Source organism: Taudactylus pleione, unplaced genomic scaffold, assembly GCF_031769625.1.
Source record: "Taudactylus pleione unplaced genomic scaffold, aTauple2 ptg000136l, whole genome shotgun sequence".
Classification (NCBI taxonomy): Eukaryota; Metazoa; Chordata; class Amphibia; order Anura; family Myobatrachidae; genus Taudactylus; species Taudactylus pleione.
In genome coordinates this window covers 4,244,174-4,253,801 of record NW_028284538.1, presented here as the reverse complement: position 1 = coordinate 4,253,801, position 9,628 = coordinate 4,244,174, and positions in this window count along the sequence as shown.

Sequence of the window (9,628 nt, the reverse complement as noted above, 5' to 3'; positions counted from 1 at the left end):
AAGCAAGCATATAACGACATTTGGCATATTCAAATATAACATTCATCAGATTGGACATTATAATATAACATTTCATCAGATGTTAATTGTGTTCTGTATCACTATATTAGTTTGTATGTTACCCTAGCCCAAAATTATGTAAATGGTCCCATTCTTCAGATAAACAACTTTTACAGCTAGCGGTCTTAAAGACAACTCAACTAATTTATTTAGTATAAGTGTGTACAAAGGTTACACATTAATTTGCATTAGCTGTATTCTTTATAAATCATACGTAAATATGGAATTATTTAAAATATAGGCCCTCATTCAGAGCCGGACGCTATTTGCGGTCGTTCGTTTAAAAACAAGGGGTGGCTATTCAAATGATCCGTACGCACATTGCAGTCTGTTCACACCTCTAAGTCTGAACGAACGAGCAAAACATACGCTCGTTTATTTGTTAAAAACGCCCCCTGGCCGCACGCATCCTACGTCATGTCCGCTATTTATTAGATTAATCGAGTACATCGACCAGCGTATGAACTGCTCGCTATTCTTGTGGTTGGTGTTTGCTACCACAAATTTGCGTGCAGTTCTGGCTATAAAATAACCCAGTGACGTGGTCAATGACGCTGCTGTTTTAAATATACACACCCATAAAACGCCCGCTTTGACCTTTAAGCACGCCTGCGTTCGGATCTCCACTCCCCATTTTCAAGCACTTTCCCCTGTTACCACCCACATACGCCTCATTCTGTCACTCAAAATAGCAGGCACTCGCTATATAGCGTACAAAGGATTTTCGGCCGCACTGACTGGTTCGCGCATGCGTACTAAAAAGCGTACGCATGCGCAGATGTGCAAACATCGCTCGGAACGAGCGTACTGCCGCTAACGAGCGGCTCTGAATGAGGGCCATAATGTTTCTACCAAAGATCCATTGATCTCATCCAGACCATTACATCCATGGTCTCTGAGCTGATATAATGCTCAATATTTATGTATGAACCACAATACTAACATATGTTCACTCTTTAGTCACACTTACGAGTGGAACTGCAAAACAGGGATCACCAATACAACAGTGACATCTAGTGGTATTAAAGAATATAGACACACTGTTTTGGCAATATATTTGCAACATTGTTGCTAAACAGGATACTGTTATTAAATTGATACTAGTGTATCAGATGAAATATAACCAGTTCTCCTGAAACTGAACCCCACAGTAACCTATATGTGCATGATCAGAATTAAAAAGAGATGTATTAAAACTCGAGGATCTAGGTATAACCAACTAATGAATTTCCAAATAAATAAATATCAATCGAGACTCCATGACACTATTATTTAATACGTTTTTAATTTCTATAACATGTTATCACTTTTATATTTCACAATAGTGCTCCAACAAAGAGGACATCTCTTTTTCTTTCCTCTCTTGTTATAATTGTGTTCCTTGGCAGCACCCCCAACCACCATATAAGTAAATAACATTTGAGCAATTTTCATTTTGGGGTTTTCTTTATATAAGCCAATTTTCTACAGACTAGTGTAGAAGTCTTCCCAGACCCCCTTTCCCTTTATATATAGGAAGTGAGAAACTACCTTAGGAAGGAAGCCTGGGTGAGTTTGAAGAACTGCCCTATCTTGATGAAATATCAGAAAGGGGGAGCAGCATGAAAGTGCCCCTAAATCTAATATCCTATGGGCAGATGCTATAGCCAGAAGAAACAGAGTCTTCGTAGTGAGCCATTTTATATTCACCAATTCCAGAGGTTCAAATGGACGTTCCTGAAGTGCTTTGAGCACCACTGACAAATCCATGGAGCCACAGGAGGGACAAAGGGAGGTTGTATCTGTAGAACACCTTGCATGAAAGTGTGGACATCTGGCATAGAGGCCATCTTGCTTTGAAACCAGATAGACAAAGCTGAAACTTGCACTTTGAGAGATGCTAGGTGGGGGCCTAGATCCAGTCCAGCCTAAAGAAAGGCAAGAATTCGAGAAGACCTGAGGATCATAGTTTTGAGTAGCACACCCTGTAAGCTAGATATACCTGCTCTTGTTAGAGCTGAAAAAATCCATTTTACAAACTAAAGAGGATGAACCCGCTCCTAAGAAAAAGAATGCACTTTTTAAATGACAAAAGGTAGTTTTACCAGAATTTCCTCAATCAGACCAGCTATCTGATCACATGAGTGAAGCATGGATCATACCCGGTAAAAGGTTTCAAATCCCAAAATTATTCAGTTCCTTTTACCCTCTTCTAGCTATTAATTGCACTAAATGGGAAGTTCCCCCAGCAGTGAATTCTCATGTAACTCGTTTAGTTAAAAATGCCACATTACCCATTCACTCTTCTACCAACTTGAAGGAGTCTACAGATAGACATATAGAAACTTGTCATAAATTTATTTACACTCTTACAGGAGCTATTACTCGTCCTGCTAGGGCTACGGCCTGGGTGGCGAAAGCCATTGAGAGTTGGGCAGAGGCTCTAGAAGAAACACTTCCCTCTGATGCTTCATGGGGAACAATTCTCCTATGTATCTCACATTAGGGATGCAGCCTCCTACTTAAGTGAGGCAGCTATGGATACTGCTCTCCTGGCCTCCAGGATATCTGCTACTTCAGTAGTGACCTGTCGTATCATATGGTTCCATTCCTGGAAAGCAAATTCAGATTCAAAACGGGCTCTGGAGTCTCTTCCCTATTTGAGGGACATCCTATTTGGTCCAGAGCTAGATAAAATTGTGACTACCTTTGTGACTAACAAGATGGCGTTCCTGCCCTCTGCATATAATACAAAGCCTCAGACGTCAACCTTTCGGTCCTTTTGCACTCAAGGAAAAACCAAATGTCAGTCTTTTTCATGGCACCAGACATCAGCCAAGGCCTCCAAGCCTAGGGCCAAACAGGCATGGGCTACTAGACGTCCACCAGCCAAGTTTACGCACAAGCCTGCAGCCTGTCGAGGCGTGCCTCTCCCTGGGGGCTCCCAGGGTGGGAGACCGACTTCTACAATGCACCCAGGTTTCGCATCAGACCACATCAGATGCCTGGGTAACAGAAGTGGTCTCCCACGGATATGCCCTCTCCTTCCTGAGGCAACCGCCCCAACAGTTACTTTGCACAGGACCTCCATCAGACTCAACCAAGGCCCTGCTACTCCACAAAGCCATTCAGTCCTTACTGAATTCATGAGTAATAATTTGGGTCCCCTCCTCACAATGGGGCAAGGGCTGTTATTCTACCCTATTCTTAGTTCAGAAGTCCAATGGGTCTTATCGGCCTATCCTCAATCTCAGATCTCTAAGCAAGTTTATCAGGGTGCCCAAGTTTTGTATGGAAACTCTCCATTCTATTATCCTAGCTATGGAGAGTGGATATTTCATGGTTTCCCTGGGCATTCAGGACGCTTACCTACATGTACCTATAGGGCCTTCTCATCAACAATATCTCTAGTTTGCTATACTACAGCAACATTACCAATTTTGGGCTCTACCGTTTGGCCTCTCAACAGCCCCTTGGGTTTTTACCAAGATCATGGCAGTCATGGTGGCCTCACTTCATCATGAAGGGATCAAACTGCTCCCATACTGGAACAATCTTTTGCTGTTGGCAAGCTCCTCAGAGACTCTTCAACGCAATCTATATAACTGATACTCTCATTTAATCGAAAAGGATGCAGACTGTTCATCAAGAAGATCATTCTTGTTTCAAATTTGAGTAATTCCCTGTCAATGTCTCCACCTCTGATATCTAATTGTATTTGTTTCATACCAAACGCTTTGAGATCTTTGGGATTACCGTCATGGCATTGTAAAAAGTGATTAGCTACTGATGTTAATGGTTTGAATCTGGCCTTATCTCATTTAGCATTTCTTATGCTGCCTATATGTTCTATCAATCTCACTTTTAATGGTCTCTTGGTTTTACCAATATAACATAGCCCACATGTGCACTCTAATTGGTAGACCACACCAGCTGTATTATAGTGAATGTAACTGTCAGTAGTCCATTTTTTGTTATAATGATCTTCAAAATGTCTTCTGGAGATCATAAATTGGCAAGCTTTACATTGCTTACAGCTATAGGAGCCCTTGACAGGGTAACATGATTTTTTCATAGAAGATAGATGGCTTTGTACCAAGCGATCTTTCAGATTTGGCGAGCATTTCCATCCTGTTTGTACATTTGTGGGAAGAATACTCCTCAGGTTGTGGTCCATCTGTAAGACCGACCAGTGCTTTTGTAAAATGACATTAATCTCCCGCCATTTACTATTAAAAGTCCCAATAAATCTTACCGTTTCTTCCTTAAATGTTTTGGTTTTGGGAATTAATAAGGAATCTCTTGTGTATTTTTTGACATTATGTTTGGCATTCTTATTGATCCTGTTACTATATCCCCTCTGTTTGAGTCTTGTACACAATTGCTGTTCTCTTTCCTGATAAGTCATATCATCTGAACAATTACGCTTTGTACGCAATAATTCTCCTTTGGAAATTGTTTTAATAGTGGATGGTAGATGCGCACTGTTGGAATGTAAGATACTATTAGTGGCCATTTTTTTACGAAAAATGTCCGTAGAAATCCGACCATCCACTTCTATCTTGATCGTTAAGTCCAGGAAATTCACAGTTTCTGGGCTAATATCACCTGAAAGTTTTAGGTTAAAATTGTTGTTGTTCAAAATCATTCTAAACTCTTCAAGGAGATCCTTGGTACCCTCCCAAAGTATTAGTACGTCATCTATGTACCTTAGGTACAGAAGGATGCAGTCAGTGTATTTTTCATATTCCTCTTTAAAAACATGTTCTTTCTCCCACCACCCCAGGTAGAGGTTAGCATAGGTGGGGGCACACACTGTCCCCATTACCATCCCACTAACCTGGAGGTAGAATGTCTCATCACATGTAAAATAGTTTTTGGTTAATATAAATTCTAATAGTGAGAGCAAAATGGAGTTTGTTTCGTGGTATCTACCCATGTCCAGGAAATATTTGACTGCCTGGATTCCTCTGATGTGATTGATGCTGGTATACAAACACTCTACATCATATGTTGCCAATAGAGTCCCGGGGTTAACTACTAGATCTTGTAATTTGTTGAGGACATTCATCGTATCCCATATGTACGAGGGTAATGTAAGTACAAAGTGACGTAAAAATTACTCCACATATATACTTGCCTTTTCTGTTAAGCTGCCCACACTGGAGACTATAGGTCTTCCTGGTGGGGTAGTGTCATTTTTATGAATTTTAGGAAGCAAATATAATGTGGGAACTTTGGGATTATGTTTTAAGAAAATCCAGATATTTGTTGTTGATCACACCATCTGTGTGTGCTTTAGTAATCGGTTTGGTATACATTACTTGAAACTCCACAGTGGGATTGAATGTCAATATTTTATAGCACTGTCGGTCTCCCAGTTGTTTTTGTAATTCTTCAAGATACATTGTACGGGGCCAAAGAACAATATTGCCCCCTTTATCAGAGGGCTTAATAATTGTGTCTTTCCACTGTGATATTTGTTGTAAAGCAAATCTTTCATTGTCAGACAGATTATTTCCTTGAGGTTTGGATGGTTTTGTAAAGAGAGTATCTAAGTCTCTGGACACTAAGTCCTGAAAGACCTTGACTGGGGGACATATTTTATAGTCTGGGAAGAAAGTTGATTTAGGTTTAATTTTGGAGGCATCAAATGGTATTAGCTTTTGCCAGTCAATGTCTTCACTCTCCATCTCTAAATCTTCCAATATTTGTAGGATTTGATTATCCTCCATTGATAAAGTAGGGTTAGGTGCATAATTTGGAGTTTGTAAGATATTATTCTGTTGCATACAGAAGAATATTTTTAGAAGAATCTTTCTCATGTAGAGATGAAGATCTTTTGACACTCAAACCTATTTGGTTTTGTGTGGGAGAAAAGCATAATCCCTTGCTCAATAGGGTGATTTGGTCATTGGTGAGGATTTTATTGGTAAGATTAATAATCCTGAGTTGGTCATTGTTTATTTCCTGTATTTGTGAAATTCTCTTGGATCTTCCCTCCATCCACGTGTCTCTCTCTTTCTTCTTACTCCTCTCCTTGCCCCTTCTGATCTTTGGTTTTCCATCCCTAAACCTGTTCTGATGTCTTTCAGACTGCCATCTAAATAACCTTGCTTATTCCAGTCTTTTCCAAGTAGATTTGAGGATCCTTCCCCCTCTGAGGATTCTGCTTCAGAGGTTGTGTAATGGGTTGGATTGGGTTTCTTTTGACGTTGTGCGTAATTCCTCCATCTATATACCTTGTATTCTGCAAAATCTTGCTTGTCTCTATGGAATTTATGACGTTTCCTGTCAATAATACCCTGCTCAAAGTCATCTATCTCTTTCTTGTATTTATTATATAAAATTTTTAATTTGTCTAAGGACTCATACTTCTTTAATTTTTCACTCAGAGTGGAAATGTCATTGGCATATTGATTTAGTAGAATCTCATCATGTTTAATTAGTATTTTAATTAGGTCTTTAGAACATTGTGTTAATGTTCTCTCCCATTCTTTTCTAAGATCTTCATTAGCAAGCTCAAAAGTGGGGAAGATTTTGGGTCTAAGCCCTCTTGGTGTAATGTCGTTCTTGACGTAATTATTAAATGTTGTTCTATTCCACCAAGTTTTGCTTTGTTTAACGAGTCTGTTTAAGTTGGTATAAATCATCCAACCAATTACCACTATTTGAGTCATGTGTGTTTGCTTCATTATCACAAATGTGATCTTGATTCATCATGAGTTTTTCACGTCTGTCATCCAGATTTTTACTTAGATTAAATGCAGCCATATTGGATAGAGATGATCAATCGAGCAGTTAATATTATATCTACTAACTTTGTGATGAGATTTAATTCAGAATCACATAAGATTAGACAAATTATTAAATAAAAATTTCCTCTACTTAAACTAGAACTAAGCGACAATGTTAATTTGAAACAAAAACTAGCACCTAGTTTATTTAAAACTAAGAGATCTAAAAATAAGGAAAGTAGTAATTTATGGTTGCCCCAAACCCCAAATGGTTTTCATAGGTGTAGGAGAATCAATTGCAATACATGTAAACATTCAGAGAAAAAAGTAGTTGACTTTGTTTCATCTGTTTCAAGATAACCTCCTTTATGAACTGTAAATCTACGTTTTTAATATATATCCTACAATTTGGCTGCGGTCTGCAATATGTAGGGAGGACTATGAGAACTATGAATATTAGATATATGGAACATCAGAGGAATATTCTGAAAAAGGCTAAGAATAACACCCTATATAAACATATTGCAGACTGCACAATGGCGGACTTGGAATTAATTAAAATCAAAGCTATTGGACAAATTCAGATTACCACAAGAGGGGGTGATAGATTTTCAAAACTATGTAGGAGGGAGGCTTATTGGATATTTAGGCTCTAAACAATGGTCCCACAAGGACTAAACAATACTATCAAATTGAATGGTGTTTAGATACTCCCTCCTACATAGTTAATCGAAGAAGATTTAAAGAGTCTGATATTAGTACCAATTGTCTAATTAATTGATAAATAAAGTAGGATATGAAATACAAAACTATAAGCCTGATATGGGAATCAGAAAATATGTGTACTCATACTAAGTAATAGCCTTTTTTTCACTCTTTCTGTTATAGATAACTTTAAGTTATAATAGCTGGTGACAGTATATTATTGAGATTTTTTAGTGTTTAAGTGTTATTTTACTTATTAAATATTGTAATTTTTACATTATTAATATTTCTATGGATTATCATTTATATTTATTAGTAGAATGATTATGTAGTATAATTTATTAGGTTATTTTATGGTTTTATAGAGAAATAAGAATAAAGAATTCATTAAAAAAGGATATATGTAACAAAATTGGAATGATTACTAACAAAAACAAAAATAAATTAAAAAAAAAATTAAAGTACGATTTGTACGTTATAAGATATGTACATATAACCATGGTAACTGAGAAACCCTACAACGAGGCATGGGATAAGATAAAAAAATGGACGCCGGATAAGTTTTTGAATATATTAAAGATGGCCGCTGTACTCTATAAACAGAGAAACCCCAAAGAGAGGCTAGAAACACATGGCATGTAAATACGCATGCGCCAAACTGGCCGATGAACAAGATTCCAAAGATGGCCGCTGCACTCTATAAATAGAGTACATCCATAGAGAGGCTTGGAACGCATGACGCATAGAGCGCATGTGCAAGCTCCGTATGAACGAGCAGACGGAACGGGGTATAAATAAGAGTTCAGAGGTACCTATCGAGTGTCTGATGAAGCCGTTGATGGTGCACACTAGGCGGAGAAACGTGTTATACATGGTACCTTGACAGTGGAAGTGGTAAAAACCATATTGACAATTGTCATAGCGCTATTGTGCTTACCTGGGAAAAGGGATTACATTTGTGGAAGCTATACCCAAACAGCAGCATAATTATATGTATGTGTTGAATTAAATTGGATTACCAATAGCTGCTTATTCTAACATGCATGAGCTCAATACTAACATATAAGCGCTTATTAACCATTTCAAAGCAGCACTAACCATCTAGAGAAATATGAACTGCATGATACAACAATTTGCTTTCTGGACAAGACTAACTCACTAATTGTTTGCTATCAAAGCTACTTTGCTACTCTGTTTGAGGGATACTAACCAGTTCCAGAAGGAATATTACCAAGTGTGGGTTTCAACAAACATCACTTACCTAAGTGTGGATTATTAAAGGTGTCGATTGGGACACTGCTTTTCTTGGTTGCTATTAGGTTAATGACCCATCTATATGTCCATAATATTGGAATAATTAATTCCTTCACTTTTATGGTTATTGTTTTTATTAGTGAGTAATGTCACATTAATTTTTATGTATTCATTGTACCGGCAATATGTATGTTGTTATATGAATTAGGTTTTTTATGTCATTATTTAAATATATTAATTTAATCTCACTCAATTGAACAGCGCTCTCTGTTTTTGAGGTCTCTAGCCTCATTTTGTTTTTACATTGTGTTATGTAAGGGCACAACACCTTTTTTGAGAGCAGCAGTTTTATTGGAGTAATAGATTAGCGCCCTTGGTTTTATTTTACTGTAATAATATATTCAAATTATTAAGTAAAGTTAAAGTATTCGTGTGCTAGAAGTAATAAGAAAAACTGGTAAACCCAGTACTAGATAGATTATTAAACTGGGAGTAGGGGGCTGGAGAAAAACTTCTGCACTAGGTTTAGGTTAAGAGAAATATATATACTTATACAGTAGCCCCGATTAGACAATTTGTAGTACATATGAAATCATTCTGTGGGGGTGCTGCCAAGGACAATAAGTAAGAATTTACAAGAAGAGAAAAGTATTGTCTCTTTGTTGGCGCACATAGAAGATAATTTTATATAAAATTTAACTTTTATTAGATAAGTTATTAAAAAGAGTTTTTTGCCTTATTAGTGAAAAATTACAAGAAAAAATATAATAAAAACATTGAAACAAACGTGTGTCATCAATTATTATTAAATTATTAATAATTAATTTGTCTCTGTGTCCCTTTAAGTTATGTTTCTGAGTGAAAATTCTATTAAATGTTGTTGTCTCCAGTGT